At 34.6% G+C, this 6,499-nt stretch overlaps 1 pseudogene; it reads left to right on the forward strand.

The window, feature by feature from the left end:
- Positions 1-379: 379 nt before the first annotated feature.
- On the forward strand, positions 380-3,007 carry LOC129895294 (small nuclear ribonucleoprotein SmD3b-like; annotated as a pseudogene).
- The last annotated feature ends 3,492 nt before the right edge of the window (positions 3,008-6,499 follow it).

Raw genomic sequence — 6,499 nt, forward strand, 5'->3', positions numbered from 1 at the left:
CTCTTCTCCTCACGATTTTCTGCATTGACATTCAAGAAAGTAGCTTTTGAAATTAATCGTTCAATGTCTGCTCATTTTTTTCTCTTTTTAATTTTCAATGAACAATATGATCTTTACGACAAAAAATCTTTTTGCCTTTCGAACTGTCTTGATGCTTTTGCAGTCTTTTACATGCTTTCCTTTAACTTACTTAGAGTGACTTTTCGTAATTGATCATACTTCGCATAGAAAGATTTTGAAAGCTAATCAAATTAACTTTCGAAAACACAATATGGTAATTAAAAAGGGATATAAAGATTATTTTCTAGTGAATTTAGCTGTGCTTGTTAAATTTTGAAAACTTGGGGGGCTAAAGTTGAATTTCCAAAATAAAGAAAAAACAAGAAGAGTCATATTTACCTTTTACTTGACTTCCATTTACCGGTACCTTGCGTTAGAGTTCCGACGAACAACTAGCCGGAAAACGACGATTAGGTTTAGCAAATAAGAAGAGAAGAGAAGGTTCCGGTGAAGGATAATAACGATGAGTCGTAGCTTAGGGATTCCGGTGAAGCTTCTACACGAAGCCACAGGGCACATTGTAACCGTAGAGATGAAGAGCGGAGAGCTTTACAGAGGAAGCATGGTGGAGTGATAGGATAACTGGAATTTCCAGCTCGAAACCATCACTTACACTGCTAAAGTAAGTTTTTTTCTTCTTTTTAGTTCATTGATTTGCTTTTGCCCTGAGAGTTCCTTTCGTTGCGAACAAGTTATCCTGAAATTAGTTATCCCACACTCGAGAGATAAAAATAATACTAGAATAAATTAGTCATTCCGCGATTTTATCCCAACTAAACATGTGATGAACTCATCTTCAAATTAATCTCGAAAAATGAGCCCTAAATCCTGTATCCTGAATCCATTATGAAGTTCTACCTGAAATTATTGATTTGATTTGATTTGCCCTAAGAGCTCCTTTTGTTGGGAACAAGTTATCCCTAGAGTAATTATCGCGGGATTAGTTATCCTAGAATTGTTATCCATACTCAATGTGGGATAAAAATAACACTATCCCTTATCTCTTTTACCAAATGAGGCCTAAATCATGAATCCTAAATCCACTATTGAGTTATACTTGAAATAATTCAACCATATTAGTACATATATTGAAGCTTGTAGCTATATAGTGTAGAAATTTTAGTGTCAAAATTAGTGGGAGATTTATGGGATGAAATGAACTCTGTATTTTCTGAATTGTAATCACTTAAAGAAGTTTTCGTATCAAATTAAATAAAACCAATCTATTCTAGAAACAAATGTAAATTGTATTATGTTTCACTTTTATTTTCCATCTTTTGGAGCTTTTTTGTTGATGCCTTGACGGTGGTGTCCAAGCCAATTTGCACGCACCTCGACTATTCCAGCTTATACCTTCTGCTTAGGCAGATGGGAAGAAATCACCTATTGTTTTTTGATTGGGCTTTATGATATAATACCAGAAAATGTGTCTAGTGCTGGTGGTAGAATTGCAAAGAGGAGTATATTTAGAGTTTGTAGTTTATTTGGGCTTATGTTTTTCTGTTGGTTTTTGTTTCTCTTTTTGTGTGTGTTTTCTAGTTTCCCTTTTTGATTCTCCATGTCTGTTTTTAATGTGATTCTATTTGCCTTATATACATCAACAACATACTCAGTGTAATCCCACAAGTGGCAAAGCAGATTGAAAAAAATAATGAAAGGGAAGAAATCATGGCAAAAGTCTGTTGAAAGCATGAAACATTCTGAAAAAGGAACCGTAACTAAAACAAAATAGCGCGATAATCGAAGTACAAGAGACTCCATTTGCCTTATATTTTAGGGGATGTATAAGAATGAGGATACAACTAAACCAAGTTGGTCCTGCATTACGATACATGTCCTTAATAATTTGAGTCATTTTGTGAATGGAAAATGCATCAAAATAGAAATCATTGTGTTCAAATGAATAAACCATGCAAATCTCACTTAACTTTTGCCCCATTGTGCAACTTTTGGGGAATACTAATACCAACTCTGCTAGGCATATGCTAATGATGATGCCTGGCCTTCTCAGGAGGTTGGTAAAACAATATAGTTGGAGGTTTTGTTTAGCATCTGCTGCTGGGTGCTTGGGGTTAGATGAATCGTGCACCTTCATAGCTACAATATTTGGTTCCTGTACCTGTCATTCATGGGGAACAAAATGTATAGTGAATTTCCCGCCTTCTATTTTCAATATTAGTGTCACTAATTGCTTAAGTTGGTTAATGCAGGATGGAAGAGTGTCACAACTGGAACACGTTTTTATTCGAGGCAGCAAAGTCAGGTATGTGGTCCTCCTTTTCCATAATTATGTGCTGCTTCTGGTAAGATCATATCTGAAATTTAGTTTCCTCCAGGTTCATGATAATTCCTGATATGCTTAGGAATGCTCCCATGTTTAAGCGGCTAGAATCCAGAATCAAGGTACACTTTAGTTGCACCTATATTTATTTATCTGTTTAATGAAGTGCTTTGACTTGTGTTTGATTTTATTTTTTAAAGGGCAAAGGTACATCACTCGGTGTTGGACGGGGACGTGCTATGGCCATGCGAGCTAAAGTCAGTACTGCTTCTAATTTTACGTATATTTTCACTTGCCAACAATTTTACTTTTTTCTAGCGAAAAGACATGCCTGATTATGAACTTGTTTGCAGGCTCAGGCTGCAGGTCGTGGAGCAGCACCTGGTCGAGGTGTTGTACCTCCTGTAAGAAGATAATCTCCCCGCATGGGTTGGTATCTATTTTTTGAGTTCGTAAATTCATTGTAATAGTGCAAGAGTAGTTGCTGTTTAAGCTTGCGTCGCTGGTCTTATTCTTATAATTGAGAAATGTGCAATCTGAGAAGCGGTCAATGTAGGATTTTCAGACTATATCTAGACTGGATATAAGTAAGTGATTTTCAGAATACAACATACAATGCTGTTTGCCAGTCTTTCTTGCAATGTGGATCAGGCCAAGTTCTCATTATGCCCCAAGTATTTCATTGGGGACTGTGTGTAGCCTAGATATGGTTATTTTTGTTTTTAATTACCGTGGTGTCTGGGTCAGCTCCTTGACTAATTCCACAAGATATTTATCACCTCCCACCAGCAACAGATACCAAGTAACTCTGTCCACCCAGGCTAGAATAGATGGGAAGAAATCACCTAGCCTGGAGCGCTGGATATGATTATTCTTAGAGGTACTTAAGGAAATGGTCTGTTTAAGGAAGGCATCTTCTTGTGGTTAGTTTGTAAGTTCCCCTGTAGTATCCTATTGCAATCAATGGCTTGGTTTTACATATTTCCATTAATCTTTGTTTGGTTTTTTTACTTCTATGATGTTGGTATCCAAGGGCTTTCGATGAATTTCAATAGAATGTTGAATGGTTTTTCTTGTGAGATCTGCAAGAGAAGCATTCAATAGTAATCCTTATGTAAGGACAACACCAAGTCTTTGATTCAATCGTATGAGTACGATGAATGAGGTGTGAGTTGTGTGTACGTGCCGTGTTCCAACCCTACCAAGAACAAATGCTGGGTATTTAAGTAGAGAAAGACATGGGTTAGCTCTTTATCCATCAAGTTTCAAACCGTGAGACAATTGGCCCTCAGAGATTTCTCAATGATTAGAAAAAACTGTTAGTGAAGCAAATATTCGGATCAAACCATTGATCTATTGGGTTTTTCAACATTTTGAAATGTGTCCTTGTGGATAAAGGGTATTCATGGATTGGTTTGGGTCAGCTTTCTCTAATTTGGGTCGGCCATTACAAAGTTCTCACGTGTCAATTTTCCATGCTAACCCTTTTTAAGTGAACAAGAATATAAGCCTAGAGAACAACCTGAAAATGCACAAAATAAATGGAAATGTCCAAGATGCCTTGAAATGCCAAAGCATACATGTTGACCTGCTGCTTGCTTTGGCACCTCAAACTCCCTCTTATAATATAGTAGAAAATTGTGGGCGAGAACACTCTTTGAGAATACTCGCACAATGTTTCTTGGATTAATTTGGGGTACATATTAGCCTAACTTCTAGATAGACTGAATTGAGTGAATTAAAATGGGTTGAGGCAATAAATAAACACATCATCGATCAGTAAAACTTAAACGGATTAAATGAGTCATATTTTCATGGGTGAATTTTGTCACCCGTAATATTATAAACCATTCTCCATGTGTTACAAACTGACTAAATAACTTGAACTTTTAGGTGAGATGTTCAAATACATACTTCAACATGTTATCAAAGTAGACGGCAGAGGTGTCAAGTTTGAGTCTTACCGCGTTTCATTATTTTAAAGAATTAATGAATTAGGCACACAGTAAAGGGAGCGTGTTGAAGACATGTTCTTGAGTAATATAAAATCATTCTTTTTCTAACAAGTTACACATGTAGATGAGATGATCATACACACTTTTAACGTTAAATTGCTTACCTACCCTAGATCTCCCTTTGAATACATTCTCCCTGATCATCTTACATTGTTCATGAATCAACAGTGTATATTGCATGATTGGAGAGGAATGGAAGTAGAGAGAGGAAATCTAAATTCTATGTTTGGTCTAGCATGCACAATGGCGACGAAGATTGTGTAAAGATACAAAAGCAACTCATTCTTTGGGCTTAAGGTCTCTCATCGAAGTCTATCCTTAATCTGCTTCGCGTCAACTGATCATCAGTCATCTCAAGTCCATTGTGAAGGACCTGGTTCCTTCACTTTATGTCTAGTATTTCTGTAATTTAGTTATTCAAGTAGAAATAATACGGGTCTTGTTCTTCAGTAGTTACTCGTCTATTATAAATAGTACTAATCCTTATTTGAGACATGTTCTGAAACTGATTCTTGTATAATGTTTGTTAAATTTGCCAATCATCAAAACTTCATATTTAACATAACTCAACCCTTATACGTATCATCATTGTATCATCACATAAATAGTTGAGTTTATAAAAAAAAATGATCTCCCTTTTGGATATGTTTGCTATTTCTCTTCTTTTTTTTTTTTTGGGTGTGTGTGTGGGGGGTGGGGGGTAGTATCATTAACTATGTAGAATTATTTCGAGAGAGAGAGTAGAGATGCTAAATACATGTTGTATTCAACAAATATAAATTGTATGTATCAAGGAACACAGTATGATATATTCAGGTTGTATTCGATACACGTATGTTGTTAGAGGAGAAGAGATGCGAGTGAGGAGAAAGGCGAATAAGATTTGGGATAAAAAAAGTAGAGATGCTAGATACAAGTTGTAGTTGATAAATGCAGATTGTATCAATATGGAGGTTGTATCTCAGATATATATCAATATTATCAATACAGGTTGTATCTCAAATTTGTGTCAATACATGTTATATCAATATGGAGACTTTATCAGATGAAGTCATGAGGTAGATGTATTAGATACAATCTCATCCAATCGTTACATATATTAGAATGTATCAATAGTCTGCTTTAAATCGTGTGAGAGAGATATATCAAATTGTATCATATGAAATTACGACTGAGATGTATCAGACATAGTTCCAGCAAATTGTTACATGTATCAATGATTTTTTTCAAGCTTTTATCTTTGTGTATCACTGATACATATTGTATCAATTCTGCCATTGATACAATTGTATGGGGGTGGTGGGATGGGGATGGAGACTACTGCGGTGAGAGTGAAGATAAGGTGTATTGGAGGATAGGGATGATAAAATCAATGTATAACGTCATTTATGAAACTTATTTTTCCTATTTTCACTAAAGAATTCATTTTCCTTATCTTTAAGATACTCTTTTCCTTTTCTTTTTCTCTTAATAAAAAAATTCTAAAATTTTTGACCAACCAAAAATTAAAAAACATTCTTCAAAAGATAAATTTATTCAAATTTCTTATAGTACATACATGACCAAATTTGACTCCTTTCCCTAGATTAAATATGGAAAGTTGGAGATATTATGTGGTAGGAAAACTAGAGGGGACAAATATTGAAGCTGCCAATGAGGTACCTAGAAGAGATATAGATGCATTAGACAAGAAGACAAGGGTTTAAAATTAGTGATTATAATCCTCAATTTGTCTTTTCTCTAATCCAAAATAAACTTAATATTAAACCTAAATGACAAAGACTATTAACAATTTTGAACAGTCTCATCCATACATAAATTTGTGGACCAGTTTATTTTGTCCATTATTAATTAATTTTCAGCAGATCGTCTCAAATAGATTGAGGGCCTAAAGTCAGATTTCATGGAGAGATCTTAATTTTTTTTAATTGACATATATAAATTTAATAAAAATATCATACTCAGTATAATCCTACAAGGTCTGGATAGAATAGAATATACACAAACCTTATGAAGTAAAATATAAATAATGCAAATTTTTACAAAAAAATATAATATAAAGTTAGAATAATAAAACTTGACTCAAAATATGAGAAGTTGATATATTGATATCGACACATTGATGCACTAAATTTGACAAGTT

Source organism: Solanum dulcamara, chromosome 7, assembly GCF_947179165.1.
Source record: "Solanum dulcamara chromosome 7, daSolDulc1.2, whole genome shotgun sequence".
Lineage (NCBI taxonomy): Eukaryota > Viridiplantae > Streptophyta > Magnoliopsida > Solanales > Solanaceae > Solanum > Solanum dulcamara.